Source organism: Erinaceus europaeus, chromosome 4 (genome assembly GCF_950295315.1).
Source record: "Erinaceus europaeus chromosome 4, mEriEur2.1, whole genome shotgun sequence".
Lineage (NCBI taxonomy): Eukaryota > Metazoa > Chordata > Mammalia > Eulipotyphla > Erinaceidae > Erinaceus > Erinaceus europaeus.
In genome coordinates, this window is record NC_080165.1 from 142854398 (window position 1) to 142876630 (window position 22233).

The 22233-nt window shown below is 45.7% G+C and overlaps 1 pseudogene; it reads right to left on the reverse strand.

The window, feature by feature from the left end:
- Positions 1–19378: 19378 nt before the first annotated feature.
- Positions 19379–20476, reverse strand: LOC103124725 (dnaJ homolog subfamily C member 17-like; annotated as a pseudogene).
- Positions 20477–22233: the final 1757 nt, after the last annotated feature.

Genomic DNA, 22233 nt, shown 5'->3' on the forward strand with positions numbered 1-22233 from the left:
TTTTAGCCCTTTAAAATTTGACAAATCTAGCTTTAGCTTGGTAAACAGGTGGAATCATATGTCTGTCCTTCTACTCTGTTCCAAATACCCTTAACTTCCTCTTTAGGCGACCATGAATATGGAGTTCTCAACCAAAACCAAAACCAAGGCCAAAATTACAGGGAAAACACCTCTTGTCACAGGAAACTTGCATTTTGGTCCAAGAGCTAAAAACTTGAATCATGAGCAAGACTGGGATCCAGAGGGTCTCTAGTCAGCCATCAGATTACCCCACTATGTACTAGACTGGGAATATAGATTAATGGCATGATCCCATTTCAAAAAATTAAAAAGTATTTATTTGATTGATTTTTTTAGATAGAGCACCAAAGTTTCCTCCAAGGTGTGGAGGGGAAGGCTTGAATCTGGGTTGTACATGTGGCGAAGTATTACATTACACAAGGGAGCTCTTTCTCCCATATTCTAAGGGTCTGCCAGGAAAGTAGACACACAAAATATGATGAGCGCATTGCACTGGAATAAAAACCAGGACAGTCTGAAACATACACGGAGCAGACTTTAAATCATGCAGAGTGGAGCCAGCTGTCAGGGCTATCCTGGAAGCTGGGCTGGTGTTACAGCAATCTACTACCTCTGAAAACTGGCTCACTCTCCTGCTAATCCTTCTTCACATCTACTTAAAAAGAGAGGTAAGAAAAAAAAAAAAAAAGAGGTAAGATTCTTGTTCAGTGGACTGTATGAGAGAGGCAGGGGTGCAGGGTATCCCTCAAGCATCAGATTCTCTGAGCCTGTCCCCTAGTTCTCCATTCACTAGTTTCTCTTAAGATGGCGACATTTTTGCCCACCCACTCCTGTCTTCTAAATTAAAACAGCAAAGTAGAAAGGAGAAGTCTACCCATTAGGCAGAATAGCTGAAGTTGGTGTGGAGCAGAGGCCACTCCAGAGAGCCATTCTTTTTTTAAAAATTTTTTTTATTTAAGAAAGGATTAATTAACAAAACCATAGGGTAGGAGGGGTATAACTCCACAGAATTCCCACCACCCAATCTCCATATCCCACTCCCTCCCCTGATAGCTTTCCCATTCTCTATCCCTCTGGGAGCATGGACCCAGGGTCATTGAGGCTTGCGGAAGGTAGAAGGTCTGGCTTCTGTAATTGCTTCCCTGCTGAACATGGGCGTTGACTGGTCAGTCCATACTCCCAGTCTGCCTCAGAGAGCCATTCTTTTAAAAATGCCCTCCCCTCTCTGGGAACTAGAGCTAAGGGATACTGGGACCCAGAAAATGGCTGGGGAAAACCTGCCCACTGAGCTTAGCTATGACTTGATGGTCAAGTCTTGGAAACAACAACGACAACAAATAAACAAACAACAAATGCCTCTGACTTAAGTTTTATTTGTTTACCTGCAAGTCATCATTTGCTTCCAAATAGTCCATTCAATCTCCGGAGGGTAGTGACTTCTCCAGTGAGTGCTGAATGAGAGAGAGAGGGAGAGAGAGGGAGAGGGAGAGGGAGAAGGAGAGGGAGAGGGAGAGGGAGAGGGAGAGGGGGAGGGAGAGGAAGAGGGAGAGAAAGGGAGAGGGAGAGAGAGGAAGAGGGAGAGGGAGAGAGAGCAAGAGGGAGAGGGGGAGGGGAAGGGAGAGGGAGAGGGAGAGGGGGAGGGGAAGGGAGAGGGAGAGGGGGAGGGAGAGGGAGAGGGAGAGAGAGGGAGAGGGAGAGGGGGAGGGAGAGGGAGAGGGAGAGAGAGGGAGAGGGAGAGGGAGAGGAGGCAGGACAGCAGCAGGGCAGCAGGGTGTAGAGCACAGAGCAGGAAGGAAGGAAGCACTGCTGTCTGTGCGATGTAAAGTGGTCAGAATTCTGCAGTGGCCCCTGAACATTCTGCTTAGCTCCACGTTGACAGAGAACATCGAGAAAGGAGATTCAGATGTTCTAGACTCAGTGAATACTGAGTTGTGCAGTTTTTCTTTGACACCTTCCAGGATTGTGTTGGCTAAGAGTTTTGTCTGTTAATTCCCCGTCAAGTGGGAAGATACTACAGCAATATGAGAAGTGCCTTTCCCCTTAACAAATAAGAAATCATGTTTCAGTGTTTACTTACAATCTCCCTGGATGGAGGTGTGGGGGGGTCACATTAGCAGAAGAAGTTCAGGTTTAAGTGCAGGTTAGAGAGTTCTACTTTCTCACTGTTATATATATATATATATATATATATATATATATATATATATATATATATATATATATTTGAAATGTTTAATATTTGTTTGTTTATTCCCTTTTGTTGCCCTTGTTTTATTGTTGTAGTTATTATTATTGTTGTTATTTGATGTCGTTGTAGTTGGATAAAACAGAGAGAAATGGAGAAAGGAGGGGAGGACAAGAGGGGGAAAGACAGACACCTGCAGACCTGCTTCACCACTTGGACTCTCCTGCAGGTGGGGAGCCAGGGGCTTGAACTGGGATCCTTATGCTGGTCCTTGCGCTTTGCGCCACCTGCGATTATCACTGTAATATTTTTAAAAGACTTAAATTTACTGATTGGGAGAACCAGAGCAGTACTCTGGCACATGAGCTATTAGGAATCCAACTCCAGGCTTCAGGCATGAGAGTCCAGTGCTGTAGTTACTGCACCAGCTCCCAGACAGCTCACTGTAGTTTATTTTCTTCCTCACACCCCAAAAATAATCAAATAGAATCATTTTCCCCCATCTCTTTTTCCCTCCCTTACATGAGATATTTAATTTATTTATATCCTGTCTCAGGAAGAATTTGTCATGGTTTTTATGTCAAATTGCCTTAATTTGCATCTGGAATCCCTCTCAGCTAAGATGATTCACCTGAGATGTATTTAAAACAGAAATAACCAGAGATATTACCAGGAACAAAGGAACAAGAAGATAATGCAGTCTCCTCCCTCCCCCTGGAAGATAGGACAGCAGAGTTGAAACTTCCTGTTTTTGTTGTTCTTAATGGACAAAGTAAAAAAGTTCAAAAAAGACATAGAGAATCTCAGCTTTCCAGTGATCCATGGATCTCTGTGAGAGCAAATGCTGAACCCCAAACCCCAGGTCTCTAGCCCCAGTCATTGGCACCTTGTGATGTTTTAGGAGTGTGGGTTGTAGAAGGGATACTCAGGATGCATAAAAGCCTGTGACTTGGGGTCGGTCGGAGGGTCCAAGAGTAGGGACAGCTCTTCTGGTCTCCAAAGCTTGGGAAGCAGTGTAGGTGGCTGTATTTTATTTTTTCACTTTCTAAAACCACAGAATGAAAAACAAAGAAGCAGCAGACTGTCTGTAAGAAGAGAGTGACCACTGATCCAATTTAGCCTCTTCATTGCCTGTGAATTACACAGTTTGACTTGGCTTAGATGCAGTCCAGAATCAAAGGAGTGGCTAGAGCATAGGAATCAGAAGAAACTTTCAAAAAGACTGATGGCTTGGTTTGTTGGTTTTTAAACTTTTTATTTTATTTTAACCAGAGTGCTGCTCAGTTCTGGTTTATGGTGATGCATGGGATTGAACCTGGAACCTCAGAACATCAGGCATGAAAGTTTTTCTTTTCTTTCCTTCTTCTTCTTCTTCTTCCTTTTTTTTTTTGCATAACCATTATGCAAAAAATCTCTTTTGTCCAAGAAGATTTACTTAATTTTTCACTTTAGGGGTTTCTAGGGCCTCAAGCACCCAAGTCCTGTGCTCTAAAGCTGAGATATCTCCCTGCTCTAGGAAGAACTTTAGAGATCAATACTCACCTAATTCCATCATTGTACAGGTGAGGAAACAGACAAAGCTTGTCCAAGGTCACTCAGCTAGGGTGGCAGACTCTGGAGACTGTCCACTGCTCTCTGAAATTCTTACTCACTGCACTAAATGGACTCCTATCCCCCCTGAAGTTTTCTAGAAGCTCCAATTAAGCTAATTTACTCACGTAATCAGCTTACTCACGTAAGCTAAATTACTCAAGTAATCAGAATTAAGAAAAGCTTCCCCCTCCCCTTTTAATCCTGAAGCAATAGTTTAGTGTTTCTGGAACTTTCTCACTTCCTAGGTTTTCCTCTAAATTCCCTATCCTGCCAGTACTTGAGTTTTACTGTGTCACACAGGACAGGAAACCTGTGAGGTCTCTTTCTGTACTGCAGAGGATGATAGGAATTACAAAAGGGACTACTTAGAGACACTGCTCACAGGTGCTGAGCAAGTCATTGACCAGACTGAGCAGCCGCTAGATCTGAACAGTGTGTATTGGCAACTTGGGCCTTTCTTATTAAAACAAAACACAACAAAAAACCTACCCCCTTTTATCTCTACAACAGGGGTAAGGATCCACTTTGTCAAGATTACGGTTTCAACTCTAGCAGAAACTATTGTTATGTAAAATGGTGTAGCCCAGTTTCAATGTGGCCAATACAGTCGAGAATAAACTGTGATGCTTTCCTTCAAGACCACATATTTGCTCTCTAACAATGCAGGGAAAAGCATCGTACATTCTAGTATGCTTTGTCTCCAAATGATCTAGTTCACACAGCATTCTGTTGTCCTTGTCTAGGAAGTAATTTCAGAATTCACATCACTTACAAAGATGCCTGAGTGGCTATTTAGGGAAGACTGATAAAAAAAAAAATCAAAACAAAACAAACCTCCCCTCTCATCTTCTCCCTCCCCCACACCCCACGTGCTTTGTGCAAGACAAAGTCAACCAGTGGGATTCACAGGAGGTCCCAAGTCAAATGCTGCAGCTGCGTTTTTTAAAAAAGGGTTGGATAAACTATAGCCGTTAATAACATCTGTATCTGTGCAAGCGAAGATGAAGATGGGGTTATCAGATCTCATGCTTCAGAGCCTCCGGAGGATTGCCTGCTGGGAAGATGAGGATGTGGCCCTTCAGGTAAAACAGTTGACAGCTCAAGAGGTAGCTTGCAGGCATTTCTTCCAGTCGCTAAGATGTCCCCTGTAACTGACACTTGGCAGTGAATGAAACACTGATGCGAAACCTAAGGTTCCTATCACACCAGGACACTGGATGCTGAGGGATTGGAAATGCTTCCTGCACATGCCACATGTGTGTAGCTCTTTATAGATAAAATACAAATATTTAGATGCCTTCTTTTTTTTAAGGCTGGGGCTCTCTTGATATGTTTTGACCATCTTTTAGAGCAAAGTGGATGCTTAATAAATATTAAACAACAACAGTGGAGCTAATTCAGCCCTGGCCCATGCATTTACGATCAGCTGAAATGATGTAGAATTACCCAAGGGTCCATAATCGCATACACTGGATCCCTAAACACACGAACACACGTGCTCCCAGTCGGATCAGCTAAACACAGACTGGGGCTGCATGTCTAGAATGTACAAATGTTCTTTTTAGTCTCCTGATCACTAGAGGACTGGGGCTGCATGTCCAGAACGTACAAATGTTCCTTTTAGTCTCCTGATCACTAGAGGAATGTTTTAAACCTATTATTATTTTATTTATTATTATTTTTTGGTCTACAAGTGAGAGAGGAATTAATACAAAACAACCTTACCTTTCTTTTTGAGACTGCTTGAATCATTTCCAAGTTCAAACTGGGGTACATTTTAATGTAGTTGCACAATCCAAACAAGTTTGAGAACACTTGTGCAAATGAGCAGGGCCAGAGGGGGTTGTTTATTTAAATACCCAGACCCCATACTGAAGGGCCCACATGAATTACAGTTCAGAGAGACATAGACCCTTTTTGAAGGAGTTTGTTTCTAGTCTTTTCTTACTACTGGCTGTCACTATAAGCCATCTACCTCTGTTCCACAGAGGGTCTGCTCTGAGTGATTTGGCTGGTAGATACAACTGGAAAATGAAGCATATCACACATTTTAAGGGGGGGGGAGCTCCGCAGCTGTCTGACAGTAGACAGGCCTGAGAAATTACTCAGAAGCCCAGAGCATCACAGTTAATAACCATTATTCTGCTGCCTGGGATGTTTATTTAAATACCATTGACACTGTGTATGCATTGCCATCTTCTCTAAATTGTAGCTCTTAACCACTGAAATCTTGTTAAAGACCACCTAGGGTTTCCTCTGTATGATGCTGAAGTGTGTATTCACCTGATGGTAAACAAAAACCAGATGCGCCCCCCCCCCAATTTGTCTCTCCTGCCACTCACTCACAGGGAATTTTCTGGCCTGAAGGAAAGAGACTGCTTGAGTACAGTAGAAACAGCCACTGTGGGCAGAGTCCCAACCTTTGTATTTCTCCACTTATTTATTTATTAAATATTATTTATTTATTATTGGATATAGAGAGAAAGAAACTCAGAGGGGAGGGGGAGAAAGAGAAGGAGAGAGACAGAGAGACACCTGCAGGCCTGCTTCACCACTTGGGAAGCTTTCCTCCTGCCAGTGGGGACCGGGGGGCTTGAACCCGGGTCCTTGTGCACTGTAATGTGTGCACTTAATCATGTGTGCCACCGACTGGTCTCAGTATTTCTCCATTTAGCGGTAGCGAATGAACAAACCCATCAAATGATTAACACAATTCAGTTCTGTGTAAAATTCATAGATTAGTTTGGTATGAGGCTGTATTTTTAAAAGACTCATACTTCCCATTAAGTGTGAAGAAATCAGTCACTATTCTTGTCACCAACAGCACATTGCTCCCCCAGTGCTCGAACCCTCCATTTAAAATTTCCTTATCAAGTGAGGTCATTTAAGAGAAGAGGGAGACTCCAGTGGGTGGGTGGACGGGTGGTGGTGGTGGTGGTGGTGGTGAGGGGGGAGGGAGGACGACTGACAGTTGCACCAACTCACAAACTTGAGAGCTCCCACCCCCAGCCGCTACTCAGCACAGCCTGTCTGATATCTTGACTTTTATTGAAGGGACAATAGCCAGACCTCACAAAAGCACCACCTGACCACATGAGATTGAACCCGGTTGACATCTTTGTTAAGGAAGAGAAACAGGACGTGCACAAACCTGGCCTGGGGACCACGACCCATCTTCTGGGTGGTTATATGTGGCTCCTGACACCCTCTGCAGGTAGTACACACAACACACACACACACACACACACACACACACAAAGGTGGATGGAGAGAAAGGCCCTGCTCACGGTCCCTGTTGATGGACGCAACTTTTAAAATTTATTTTATTTATTTGATAGGACAGAGAGAAAGTAAGAGGGGAAGGGGAGACAGAAAGGGAGACAGACAGAGAGACAACTGCAGACCTGCTTCACTGCTAGGCAAACTTCCCCCACTGCAGGTGGGGAGCAGGGCGACTCGAACCCGGGTCCTTGAGCACTAGAACGTTGCTCCCTGCCCTGTGCACCACCTCCCCGGCTCCTGGGCCCAGCGTCTGGACTTACGGCTTGCAAGCGGCAGGCTGTCCCATTTCCCAGCTGGGTAGGTGGAGGTCAGTCAGGCCCTCGAGGTGCCGGCTGTGCAGGGTGCGGGGTGCGGGGCGCAGGGTGGGGTTGGGTGGGCGCACCGGCCAGAGCAGCCGCGGATAGGATGTCCAGTCCGGGTTTCCACCCAGGCTTCAGGCCGGTGGCTTTTTGCTTCCTTGCTGAAGGTCGCTTCTGACAAATCTATCTATTTGGGGCAAATTGTCAGTGAGAAACTTCCGCTCGAACTGCCCGGGACAAAACGGGCTGTTTGAAAAGGGTAAATCCCGCGGCCCGGCGGGGCAAACAATGGGCGGCCGGTGCGGCTGCGGCGGGGAGGGCCGGGCGCACAAAGAGCGGATTAATTGGGGCCGCGGCTGAGCGCCCCGCGCTAGCGCCACTCAGCCCGCGCCGCGGGGCGCCCCATTGACTGGGCCCCGAGCCCCACTTTTCACAAACTCCAAACAAAAGTCAATTTCTTTTTTATAAGGCGGGGGAGGGGGCCGCAGCCAAGATCCTCTCCCCCCCCACCCCGCCCCACTCTTCCTGCAGGGGTGGGGTGGGCCCCAGCAGCAGGAGGAGAGCTGGGGGGTGGTGCGGGCAGTGCAAAGGGGTGCGCGTGTGGCCCCGAGCTCCCAGCCGCACCCACTTCCAGGCTTGCGGTGAGACTCCTGCTGGAGCCCTGAGAACCGCAGAAGGGGTGCTGGCTGGGTGGCCAGGACCCAGGGGAGGGGTGGGGCCACTACGGGGTGGGGGAGATTAGGGGGCAGGGAAGGACACGCAACTTGGTGCTCTTGTCCTGGAAGGGGTGAGGGCGTGATCTGTGCAGCGCGCCTTCATTGAGCACCTACTATGCTCCCCAGGAGTTTGCCCTCAGTGGGCACAGAAGTAGGAAGGGCTGACTCCTAAGGTAACCAGCAGGTGGGGGAAGGCGGCGGAGGGGGGTAGGATGGGGAAAGGAGATGAGAGGGGGAGCGAAAGTTGTGAGGTGGGCTTATCCTGCATTGTTTGGGGGAAAGAGACCTTGCTGGTCCTTCTTCCTGGGAAGTGACTGAGTTTGTTAAAACGTTGCTTTTTTTTTTTTTTTAAGAATGTATTTATAGTCATGAGAAAGGAGAAGAGAAAGAACCAGACATCACTCTGGTACATGTGCTGCCGGGGATCAAACTCAGGACCTCATGCTTGAGAATCCAATGCTTTATCCACTGCGCCACCTTCTAGATCTTCTGTTGCTTTTTTCTCTTCAGATGGAAGGGCTAGTGCCGAAGACTCTGTAACAGACAGAGAGGGGCAGGAAGTGGTCCAGGAGGTGGTGCAGTGGATAAAGCATTGGACTCTCAAGCTTGAGGTCCTGAGTTCAATCCTCAGCCCCACATGTACCAGAACGATGTGTGGTTCTTCCTCTCTTCCAATCTTATTAATAAATAAAATCTTTAAAAAGAAAAGGAGAGGGACTCGGATCCTGGTTGGAGCCCGGCTCCCCACCTGCAGGGGAGTCCCTTCACAGGTGGTGAAGCAGGTCTGTAGGTTTCTTTCTCTCCCCTTCTGTCTTCCCCTCCTTTCTCCATTTTTCTCTGTCCTATCCAATAACAACAATAATAACAACAATAATAACTACAACAATAAAACAAGGGCAACAAAGGGGAATAAATAAATAAATATAAAGAAAAAGAGAGAGACAGGGATTTTTTTGAACTGTAACACTTCACTACACCCCGATTCCCACCCACCCCCGCCCCCAGTCTACCAGTCTCTCTTGAAAAGTGACTAAGCAGTGGTTGCATACAAGGCAGCCCAGTCCTTGTAACAGTGTCTAAGCCAAATACTTCAAGAAGGACCAGCTGTTTAAGTGAGTCAGCAGGGGAGAAAAACCAGGTGGAAGGGAAGTTGAGTGGAGGACTTGAACCATGTGGGAACTCAACAATGCAAGGGTTTCTTTTATGGTGGAAGATTTCTGCTCTTGGATTCGGAGGTGTGTGTGAGAGTTAAGGCTGGAGAATTAAGGCCTATAATAGTCAGCCAGCCCCCCCCCCCATTGATTTAATAGTGATCAACAAGACTGAAGGATAAGAGAGATACAATTCCACACAATTCCCACCACCAGAATTCTGTATCCCATCCCCTCCATTGGAGGCTTCCCTATTCTTTATCCCTCTGGGAGCATGGAACCAGATCTTTATGGGGTATATGTAGAAGATGGAAAGTCTGGCTTCTGTAATTGCTTCTCCACTGGACATGGGTATTGGCAGGTTAATCCATACTCCCAGGCTGTTTCTTTCATTCCCTAGTGGGCAGGGCTCTGGAGACTTGGGTTTTCAGGACACACTGATGAGGTCGTCTACCCAGGGAAGTCAGGTTGGCATCATGGTAGTACCTGCAGTCTGGTGACTGAAAAGCATTAAGATATAAAGCAGAACAAATTGTTTAATAATCTGGAGCCTAAAGGCAAGGATATAGGAGATGAGATTTGGGGTCTCCAATTTGGAAAAAGCTAGTAGGTCTATTTCAGGTATATTCCAAGGGGCACATCACTTTACTAATTTTTGCCTGAGCCCTACAGGTAACATGCAGGTGGACTCAAGGTATTGTCGGGGAGGATAGTTCAGAGTTGGAAATAGGACTAGAAAGCTGGATCAGGAAAGAGAGTAGCTCCCAAATATGGGAAAAGTATATAAGTTAACCATTAACGGTAAACTTCATTGATCTGATCTGGGGCCCATATTCATCACAGGAGCCTGTGTAACCTCTGCCTCCCTGTTGGTTTTAGCTCATATTCCATGGCCATAGTTAGGAATGTTCTAGGCTGCGCTCATTTCGGCACCAGTCTTCTCTAGAGGCAGAGTATGCTGACCCAGCTCCTTTCAGAGAATTGGGCAGTTCCTGCCTCTGTTGACCCACATTGAGGTCAAGGTCCTGTAGAGCCCCACAAGAAGGTCCACAATGTTGTTCCTGATGGAGATGATTAGTGACATTGGAGAGAGGGATCTATTAGATGTCTAGGCCCATCATATCTACATGGGAACGCCAGGATTCCCTGACTAGGGCCCCAGGTGATGGTGTAGCTTGGTAGTGACCCAAAGGGCCATCATTAAAGTGTGCTGGTCTCTCGTCCTTATCCAGCTTTTGTAGTCCTTACTCTGACAAAGTTAGCATTGGAGTGATTGAGGGAAGTGAAATAGGAAGTAGGTGAGGAGAGTATCTAGTTCTAAGTAGAAACTATTTGATTAAGTACTTTATGGTACCTAATAAATAAAAGTTTCTTTCTACTTGCTTGCTGCACTTATTGAGTTACTGCCTGAGTCACTGGGGTCTGTGCATCAAAGAATCCAAGACAGTCAATCTACATTTCCCTTCTCATAATGACTGAGTAGTGATTTATAAGACTGCATATTAATAGGAGTGAATATTAACACCATCCCACCACCAAGGGTCTGTGTCCCTAACCCCAGTCCCCTATAGTGGAGCTGAAAATCTGCACTTCCCTTCTCCCCAGAGTTTTTTTTTTACTTTGATGCAATCAGTCAGGTGTTTCCTATGGAGTTTCTCCAAAAAATTAGGTCAGGGTGTTGGCACCCCATTGGCAGGTACAGTTGGCGTAGGGAGGGACTCTGGTGGCAGGTGCTGCTGGGTCAGTTGGTAAAAAGGGTAAAGGAAACTTTCTTGGGGGCCAGGCAGTGGTGCATCTGGTTAAGCACACACATTACATGCATAAGGACCTGGACTCAAGCCCCTGGTCCCTACCTGCCGGGGGCGGGGGGACTTCATGAGTGGTGAAGCAGGGCTGCAGGTGTCTCTGTCTCTCTCCCCCTCTATCTCCTTTTCCCCTCTCAGTTTCTCTTGGTTCCTATCCAATAAAAAAATTTTTACAAGAGAAATCTTTCCTTTTCTTCTTTTTTATTAATCATGTGATCATTAAAATATTAATGATTTGATTTACCTATTTAATGATATATATTTATCTAAAGAGACAGCAGTAGAGAGACAGAGACCAGAATACTGCCCAACTCTGGCTCTTAGTTGTATGGTAACTCTGAGATCTTTAAAAACAATCATAAATATAAGAGGTATTCATTTGTTTGTTCATTTATCTTATCAGAGCACTGCCCAGCTCTGGCTTATGGCAGTATTGGGGATTGAACCTGGACCCTGAGAGTCTCAGGCATGGAAGTCTTTTGTATAGCCACTATGCTGTTATCCCCAACCCAAAGGAAGTGTTCAAGCACAGGTTGAAACCTGGCTAAAGACTTAATGACATCAGGAAGCTGCTACAGCAGAGGAACCTGTTGGCAGAACCCAACCTGGGCTCCTTTTCAGCCCCAATTTGAAAGCCGTAGATGGAAAATGCTCATCTCTGGGCCAGACTGTGAACCCTTCCAGATTTCTGTTGAATTTGAGGCTGTGAAAATCAAGGGCAAATATTTATCTCAAGATGTCACAACTTTGAATTTCAATAATAACTTATCTGCAAGTCTCGAGTGGAAACCCATAGCAGCTGTTACTCCATTGTGCATTTCCAGTTCCCAGAGATAAATATGAGAAGCAGCGTTTCTTTCTCTTTCACCCGTTCTCAGCATGTACTTTTTTTGTTTGTTTGGTGCCTTTGCAAGTTCAGATCAAACACATAACAGGGCTTTTTGCTTATTGTAAAAGTTATGAAAGCCTACTCCAAAAATATAGTATTCAACCTTTGTTGGCAAATGTGGCAGTGCCAAGTATGTCCATGCCAGGAAGAGTTGAGTGAGGATAGAAAGACATCAATTTGCATTATGGGCGTAAAGAAAGAAAAGAAAAATGAGTCGGAATGTTGAAACTTCCAGATTGAAGGAATCTTTTGACAGCAGTGTATAGGTTTAGATAGAACTGATGACTGTCTATTAATAGGAAGCTTATAGCCACAGCTTCTAAGAATATCCAACAAACCCACTTAACATTTCTTATTTTACAGATGAAAGTCTTCTGGGGAGGGCACTAGGCAGTTTTGATAAAGTTCACTCATGGCATCAGGCCTTTCTTTCATTCACTCTGGTTAATTTTCAAACCTTTGAATTGCTCTGTGCCCTCCTAAACACAGACACTCCCCACTGGAACTTAGTGCTTGCTTGAATTCATCCCTTCTGATAGAGTTTCTCTCTCTTTATATATTTTCTTTTATTTTTCCTTTTGTTGCCCTTGTTTTTTATTATTGTTGTAGTTATTATTGTTGTTGTTATTCATGTCATTGTTGTTAGATAGGACAGAGAGAAATGGAGAGAGGAGGGGAAGACAGAGGGGGGGGAGAGAAAGACAGACACCTGCAGACCTGCTTCACTGCCTATGAAGTTACAGTCCCCTGCAGGTGGGGAGCCGGGGCCTTGAACCTGGATCCCTAAGCCGGCCCTTGCTCTTCGTGCCATGTGCGCCTAACCTGCTGCGCTACCGCCCGACTGCCTTCTTTTCTTATACTTTAATAGGACAAAGACATTTCTTCCTTCCTTCCTTCCGTCTTTCTTCCTTTCTTTCTTTCTTTCTTTCTTTCTTTCTTTCTTTCTTTCTTTCTACCAGAGCACTGCTTAGGTCTGGCTTACCCCTGCCCCCCATAGCTTTTTCTTAGTGGAGGAAAGGAAAAGAAACACAAAGCTAAACTCATGCCAGCCCAGATCCCTGAAGTAACGTATCTGCCCTTTGCTTGTGAAGTGCAGCAGACACAGAAAGCACTCTGTGCAAGTACTAGTATCGTTTAAAGAAATGAAATGAATGCTCTTACCCTAGTAGATATGTTTGTTTGTTTTGGATAGACACAGAAAGAAATTGAGAGGTAAAGTAGAGATAGAGAGAGTGGTCTGGGAGGTGACACAGTGATAAAGCTTTGGACTCTCAAGTATGAGGTCCTGAGTTTGATCCCCAGCAGCACATGTGCCAGAGTGATGTCTGGTTCTTTCTCTCTGCCTATCTTTCTCATAAATAAATAAAATATTTTTAAAAAATAAGAGATAGAGAGAGAAAGAGAGACACCTGTAGCCCTGTTTCACCTCTGACGAAGCTTCTCCCTGAAGGTGTTTATTTCAATATTTATTTATTTTATGAGAGAGAGAGAGAACAAACCAGAGCATCATTGTGGCATAATCATTGTCAGGGACAGAACTCAGGACCTCATGCTTGAAGATCTAACACTTGACCAACTTCATCACATACCGAACGGCCCAAAGCATTTTTTTTTTGTTTGAAAAAAATTTTTGAACTTTTATTTATAAAAATGAAACACTGACAAAACTATAGGATAAGAGGGGTACAATTCCACACACTTCCCACCACCAGAACTCCATATCCCATCCCCTCCCCTGATAGCTTTCCTATTCTTTAACTCTCTGGGAGTATGGACCCAGGGTCATTATGGGATGCAGAAGGGGGAAGGTCTGGCTTCTGTAACTGCTTCCCTGCTGAACATGGGTGTTGACAGGTTGCTCCATACTCCCAACCTGTCTGTCTCTTTCCTTAGTGGGGTGGGTTCTGGGGAAGCGGGGCTCTAGGACACATTAGTGGGGTTGTCTGCCCAGGGAAGTCCAGTTGGCATCATGGTAGCATCTAGAACTTCATGGCTGAAAGAGTTAACATATAGAGCCAAACAAATTGTTGACTAATCATGAACCTAAAGGCTACAATAGTGCAGATGAAGAGTTGGGGGGAGGGTTTCCATTTTGTTGATAGTTAGTAGGCTTAGTTTAGTTATATTCCAAAGGGCCTGTGGCTATACTAGTTTTTTTTGTTTTTTTTTCCTGAGCCTGATATCCGATATGCAGGTGGATCCAAGTTATTATCTGAGGAGATGCTGTCATGTCTGGAAAGGGGACCAGAAAGTTGGATCAAGGAAGAGAGTATCTCCCAAATATGGGAAAGGTGTATAAATATTGTTGACTGTAAACCCCATCAATTTGATGTGATCTGGGACCCATATTCAGCTTAGGAGCCTATGTGACCTCTGCATCCCTGTAGATCTGAGCTCACATTCTGTGGTCATGAGTAGGAACATTCCAAGCTGCCCCAATATCCACCCATCTTTCTCAGGTGTAGCATAGAGTATGTTGTCCATCCTCCTTTCAGAGGATGGAACATTTTCTACCATTGTTGATCCAAGTTGAGGGTCAGGTCCTATGGGGGCCCACCAAGGGGTCTCTTATGTTATTCCTGATAGAGATGACCAGTAACAATAGAGAGAGGGATCTATTCGAGGTCTAGGCCCATCATGTCTGTTTGGGAATCTCAGGACTCCCCAAATAGGGCCTCAGCTGATGGGGTGGCCTGATAGTTAGTAAAGAGTCATCATTAAAGTATGCCAGTCTCTTGCCTTTATTCAGTAAAGCAATTTTTTTTTAAAGCTAGAATCTCATTAAGTACCTAGAAGGAAATCTACTCTGGTCTTTCAGGTTCCATATTTTCATAACCCTAAATTGTGTTTAATTCATATGTCTGCTTGGTTTTTAAAATTAATTTTATTTATTTATTTATTTTCTCTTTTGTTGCCATTTTTATTGTTTTCATAGTTATTATTGTTGTTATTGATGCCGTCATTGTTGGATAGGACAGAGAGAAATGGAGAGAGGAGGGAAGACAGAGAGTGGGAGAGAAAGAGAGACACCTGCAGACCTGCTTCACCACTTGTGAAGTGACTCCCCTGCAGGTGGGAAGCTGGGGGCTTACGCCGGTCCTTGCGCTTGGTGCCATGTGTGCTTAACCCACTGCGCTACAGCCCAACTCCCTTAAAATTATTATTATTTTTTAATTTTTAAAATTTATTTATTCTCTTTTGTTGCCCTTGTTTTATTGTTGTAGTTATTGATGTCGTTGTTGTTGGATAGGTCAGAGAAAAATAGAGAGAGGAGGGGAAGACAAAGAGGGGGAGAGAAAGACACCTGCAGACCTGCTTCACCACCTGTGAAATGACTCCCCTGCAGGTGGGGAAAATTAATTTTTACTGGGAGGATTAATGGTTTACAGTTGATAGTACTTGGTACATGTGTAACATTTCTCAGTTTTCTGCCGAACACTCAAACTCCGTGCCTAGGTCCTATGGAACAGTCTCAGGGTAGAGAGAAAGTAACCACAGGTCCTCCTCCACCACTAGGCTTCAGGACCTGAAATCACCCCCTTCCCCAGAGTTCTTTTCTTTGGTGTATCTGCTTTCTTTCTTTCTTTGTAACTGTACTATTTATTTTTATTTTATTTTACTTTATTTTGCCTCCAGGGTTATCGCTGAGGTCCGGTGCCTGTACCACAAATCCACTGTTCCTGGTGGCCATTTTTTCCCATTTTATTGGATAGGACAGAGAAAAATTGAGAGAGGAAGGGAAGATAGATAGAGAGAGAGAGAGAGAGAGAGAGAGAAAGACACCTACAGCCCTGTGTCACTCTTCATGACGTTCCCCCGCCCCCTCTGCAGGTGAGGAACTTTGAGCTGGGACCCAGATCCTTGTGCTTGGCAGTATGTGTGCTCCACAGGGTGTGCCACTTCCAGGCAGTCCCAGTCTTGTTAGCACTTTCAGAGACTTATTTAATTTATTTCTGTCGTTGTCGTTGCTATTACTCATCTGGAAGATCTCGATCATCTAAAATTGCATGTCTCTGATTACAAAAAGATTGGAGGATTCTCAGTGTAAGTCATTAGTATTTTCTCTTTTACAAAATACTGTTTGAAGGGCCAGGGGTGGTGCACCCAGCAAAGCACACATAACACACTACACAAAAGGACCCGGGTTCGAGCCCCTGTTCCCCACGTGCAGGGGGGACACTTTACAGGCGGTGAAGCCCATCTGCAGGTCTCTCTCCCCCTCCCTCAATTTCTCTCTGTCATGTCCAATAAAAAAAAAAAAAAGGCCACCAGGAGCAGTGGATTTTTAGTGCCTGCACTGAGCCCAGCGATAACCCTGGAGGCTGAAAAAAAGAAAAGAAATCCAGAACTGTTTAGTACTGTGTGTGTGTGTGTTCACTCCAGGGCCTTGTACATGTTTTATTTCCTTGTCCTGGTTGCAGCTGCAATGCAGGAGCTTCCTCCAGTGGGACCTCACCTCTCATGGGGTGCCTGAGTTTCAACTCTGACTGTTCGCATGGTGAGGGGCACGCCCTACCCAGTGAGCTCCCTCTCCAGCCCCAGTCCACCATTTGCCTTTGACTATTCTTCTGATTCACTGGATGTATTTAAATTGTATTCTTAGTGACTTGGGAGGTGGCATGGTGGATAAGGCATTGAACTTTTTAAAAAAATATATTTATTTTCCCTTTTGTTGCCCTTGTTTTATTGTTGTAGATATTATTGTTGTCATTATTGATGCCATTGTTGTTGGATAGGACAGAGAGAAATGGAGAGAGGAGAAGACAGAGAGGGGGAGAGAAAGACAAATACCTGCAGACCTGCTTAACTGCCTGTGAAGCGACCCCCCTGCAGGTGGGGAGCCGGGGGCTTTAACCGGGACCCTTAGGCCGGTCCTTCCCTGCACTTTGTATCACGTGTGTTTAACCCACTGTGCTACTGCCCGACCCCCAGGTGTTGAAGTCGTAAGCATGGTGTTTGGCCAGCAGTGTGTGTTCCAGGGCACTTCTCAGGTTCTTTCTCCCTCCCTCCCTCTTTCTCATTCATAAAAGGAATACATCTTTGAGAATACATTTTGGGGGGGCAGGCAGTGACGCACGTGGTTGAGCGTACATGTTTCAGTGCGCAAGGACCCAGGTTTGAGCCCCCAGTCTCCACATGCAGGGGGGAAAGCTTTGTGAGTGGTGAAGGAGTGCTGCCGGTGTCTCTCTGTCTCTCTTCCTCTCTATCACCCTTTTCCCTCTAGATTTCTGGCTGTCTCTATCTAACAAATAAAGATGATAAGATTTAAAATAAATAAATAATATATTTGGGGAGCTAGGCAATAACTCACCCGAGAACACTGCCCTGCCATGCTTGAGGCTCTAGTTAGAACCCCAGCATCACATGGAATCACCATGGATGGCATGGCCCCACAGGTGGCGGCCAGTGCTCTGGTCTCTCTCTCTCTCTCTCTCTCTATCTCTCTCTCTTTCTGAGATTAAAACGTTGAAGAAAAAAAATTGACCCGGGGGAGTCGAGCGGTAGCGCAGCGGGTTAAGCGCATGTGGCGTAAAGCGCAAGGACCGGCATAAGGATTCCGGTTCCAGCCCCCGGCTCCCCACCTGCAGGGGCATCGCTTCACAGGCGGTGAAGCAGGTCTGCAGGTGTCTGTCTTTCTCTCCCCCTCTCTGTCTTCCCCTCCTCTTTCCATTTCTCTCTGTCCTATCCATCAACGACATCAATAACAACAATAATAACTACAACAATAAAACAACAAGAGCAACAAAGGGGAGTAAATAAATATTTTTTAAAAAATTGACCCAGGAAGGGGCCAGGCGGTATTGCACCTGGTTAAGCTTTCACTCTCCAGAACTCGGGGATGCAGGTTCAAGCCCCTGGTCCCCACTTGCAGAGGACACCTTCACAAGTGGTGAAGCAGAGCTGCAGGTGTCTCTCTGCCTCTCTATCTCCCTTTCCCCTCTTAATTTTTCTCTGTCTCTATCCAATCATAAATAAATAATATATGTTTTAAATATTTATTTATTTATCCCATTTTGTTGCCCTTGTTTCATTGTTGTAGTTATTATTGTTGTTATTGATGCCATCGTTGTTGGCTAGGACAGAGAGAAATGGAGAGAGGAGGGAAGACAGAGAGTGGGAGAGAAAGACAGACACCTGCAGACCTGCTTCAACGCCTGTGAAGCGACTCCCCTGCAGGTGGGGTGCCGGGGGCTCGAACTGGGATCCTTAGGCTGGACCTTGCGCATAGTGCCACCTGCGCTTAACCCTCTGCACTACTGCGTGACTCCCATAATGTCTTTTTTAAAAATTAATTAATTTATTTGTTATTGGATAGAGACAGAGAGAAATTGAGAGAAAAGGGGTAGATAGAGAGGAAGAGAGACAGAGAGACACCTCAGACCTGCTTCACCTCCTGTGAAGTGACTCCCCTGCAGGTCAGAAGCCGGAGGCTCGAACTGGCATCCTAACTGTACACTTAACCTGCTGCGCTACCGCGGGACTCCCAGTATCTTTTTTTTTTTTTAAAGTTGACCCAAGAGTGAATGAAGTAATCAGGCATACGTAAGACCCCAGTGTGGAGGAAAAAAATGTATTTTGGATTATAATTCTTTGTTTTGCTTATCTGTGCAGCAGACATTTTCTCACCTTTAGTAACTGCCTCTTCACTTCCGAATGCTTCTATTTAATTATCTTCTACTGAGTCAAGGCCTATCACATAAGTGATTTCACTACTCCCAGGTGAACCTTTTCACTTAGAGAGACACATTTCATGTGATTTAAATAATAAAATGAATCTTTTAAAAAAGAAAGAAAAGTCAAAAGAGTTGTGAGGAGTGACTCTGGGTCAGAATGTAGGATTTGCTTGTGTGATGTCCCCCATGCTCAGGGCTTCCTCAGTTCCCCTATGGCATTGTACATGGAGTCTGGGTTGTATATGTGGCAAGGCAGTCTCTTGGTTGAGCTATCTCCCCCAGCCCACCCCAATGTTTTTTTGTTTTGTTTCGTTTTGTTTTGCTACCTGGGTAATCTCTGGGGCTTGGTGTCTACATGACGAATTCACTGATACCAGCAGCTATTTTTTTTCTTTCTAATTTTTTTTTTGACATTTAAAAAATTATTGGCATGGAGTTGGGCTGTAGCGCAGGGGGTTAAGCGCAGGTGGCACAAAGCGCAAGGACTGGCGTAAGAATCCTGGTTTGAGCCCCCGGCTCCCCACCTGCAGGGGAGTCCCTTCACAGACGGTGAAGCAGGTCTGCAGGTGTCTGTCTTTCTCTCCCCCCTCTGCCTTCCCCCCTCTCTCCATTTCTCTCTGTCCTATCCAACAACAATGACATCAATAACAACAATAATAACTACAACAATAAAACAACAAGGACAACAAAAAGGAATTAAGTAAATAAATATTAAAAAAAATATTGGCAAAGTTGAGGGAAAGGGAGGAGAGAGGCTGGAAGGCTATGCGGGCTCCTCTGCCGAGTCTTCCTGCTCCATCTGAGCCACCGGCTGCTGCCTGGCTCGGGCACATCTCAGCTCTCAAGGTCCCGCTGAGACACCACTGACTCCTGTGACAGGCCTGGATGACCCACTGTGCTCTGGGGCCGCCCTTCAAGGGCTGTTCACTAGGCCCACTTCATGCTGCGAGCCAGCTTCGCAGCCCTCACAGTGCAAACTCCACCACAGCAGTGCCCGCCTTCTTAGTGGACAACACCGGCTTGAGCACCTCTCTCTGTCCTATCCAACAACGAACAACATCAACAATGGTAATAATAATAACCACAACGAGGCTACAACAAGGGCAACAAAAAAGGGGGAAAATGGCCTCCAGGAGCGGTGGATTCATGGTGCAGGCACCGAGCCCAGCAATAACCCTGGAGGGAAAAGAACATTTGCAGTCAAATGCTCTGCCCCTGAGCTATACCCTCCTCCCTGCACTTTTGAAGGAGCTCTAGGGAGACATGCTGGAGTAGCTGCTCTCCGACTGGTCCTCCTTCTGGCACTTCCATTTCAGCTTTAGCTTGGGTGTTCCTTGGCCTGCTGGGTTTTCTGATTTTCCTCTCAGTTTCTGTTCCTGCTCCTGGCGCACAGGCTCCTGCACCAGCTTCTGCTGTTCCTGCAGCTGTTGGGAGCCCTCTTCTCCTGCTCTAGGGTCTGGGTGCTCCGGCCCTCCTCCTCCTCCTCCTCCTCCTCCTCCTCCTCCTTCTGCTCCTCCTCCTCCTTGCTGTGGGCCTGGGCTTGCTGCTCCTGGGCCTCAAGGTCCAGTTTCACTCACTTCCTTTTCTCATCAAGCTTCTGAGTCCTCTCCGCTGCCTGCTTCTTGGCTTCCCTGATTTTGTCCTAGGCAGCCCTGGCTGCAGAACCAGTCAGCACCTCCAAAGCTTGAGAAAGCTGGTGGAAGAGTCTAGCTGCTCTGGGGTTATCCGGGTTTCTGTCTGGGTGGCAGGAGAGGGCTTTCTGCCTTTACGCCTTCTTCACCTCTTTGTCCACTGCGCTCTCCTGGAATTCCTAGCAGCGCGCCTACACGTCCATCTGTAAGATCTCCTTGGCCACTGCCATAGTTCCTCGTTAGACTCCTTCTTTCTATTTTTATTTGACAGAACAGAGAGAAATTTCAAGCAGAGGATGAGATAGCGAAGGAGAGACAAAGATAAACACGTGCAGACCTGCTTCACTGCTTGTGAAGCGTCCGTCCCTCCTGCAGGTGGGGAGTGGAAGCTTGAACCCAGGTCCTTGAGTTTGGTCATATGTGCACCAGGGGTCCATCACTGCCGGGCCCCCACCGGAATGTCTTTGAAGAGTCACAATTTTAATTTTATGTGGTATGATTCAATATTTTTGTAGCTTGTCATCACCAGAATTTTACCAACCAGGCTGACTCTTTCAGACAAAAAGAGATAGAAACAGGCAGACAGAGAGAAAGACACAATAATGCCAAAACTTCCCCCAGTACTCAGGGGCGGACCTCAAGCTTGGGTGGTGTGCATGCCAAAGCAGGCATCCTCTCAGGTGAGCTATCTTGTTGGCCCTTTGTAGCCCTTTGTGGAAACCTTCCGTTTGGATGAAGTTGTAATGGTATTCTTCTTCTTCATCTCCTCCTCCTCCTCTTCCTCCTTCACCTTCTCCTCCTCCTTTTAGTGTGTTTTTTTTTTAAATATTTAAAAAAAATTTTTTAAAAATATTTATTTTATTTATTTATTCCCTTTTGTTGCCCTTGTTGTTTTATTGTTGTAGTTATTATTGTTGTTGTCGTTGTTGGATAGGACAGAGAGAAATGGAGAGAGGAGGGGAAGACAGAGAGGAGGAGAGAGAGACACCTGCAGACCTGCTTCACCGCCTGTGAAGCGACTCCCCTGCAGGTGGGGAGCCGGGGTTCAAACCGGGATCCTTACGCCGGTCCTTGTGCTTTGCGCCACCTGCGCTTAACCCGCTGCGCTACAGCCCGACTCCCCTTTTAGTGTGTTTTAATTGTGATTTTTATCTATTATCTACTGATTGATTTTGGATAAACACAAAAAATTTAAGAAAGGAGAGATAAGAGGGAGAGAGGTGAGAGAGAAGGTGTCTCTCTCTGTTGCACTGCTCAAGCAGGTGCATCATTGCTCAGACCCTCACAGGAGTATTCTCCTGAGTTGTGTTCTTAATGTTTTCTGGTTTTATCTTCCACATATGGAGGTGTGTGTGTGTGTGTGTGTGTGTGTGTGTGTGTTATGAGGTAGGGGTCCAACTTCATTTTTTTTCACAACTACTTATTACATTCTCCTAATACCACTGATTTCATTTTCCTTCAATTTATCTGTAGCACCCAACCTGCCATAAAAATCAACTTTCTTATATGCATTTCAGTGTTTCCAGACTCCCCATAATATTCTTTTTTAAAGATTTTATGTCTATTTATTTATTTATTCCCTTTTGTTGCCTTTGTTGTTTTATTGTTGTAGTCATTATTGTTGTTATTGATGTCATCGTTGCTGGATAGGACAGAGAGAACTCGAGAGAGGAAGGGAAGACAGAGAGGGGGAGAAAAAGACAGACACCTGCAGACCTGCTTCACCAGCTGTGAAGTGACGCCCCTGCAGTGGAGAGCAGGGGGCTCGAACCGGGATCCTAATGCCAGTCCTTGTGCTTTGCACCACTTTGTGCTTAACCCGCTGCGCTACCGCCCGACTCCCCCGCCCCCCCATATTATTCTACTGACTCTTGTCTTAACTATGGCTCTGCCAGTTTCCTCTGTGACAAATGCAATGCTGGAGACTGAAATGAAGAATTAACCCACTGTGCTACCTGCCAGGCTGTATAATGACAGTCTCTACAGA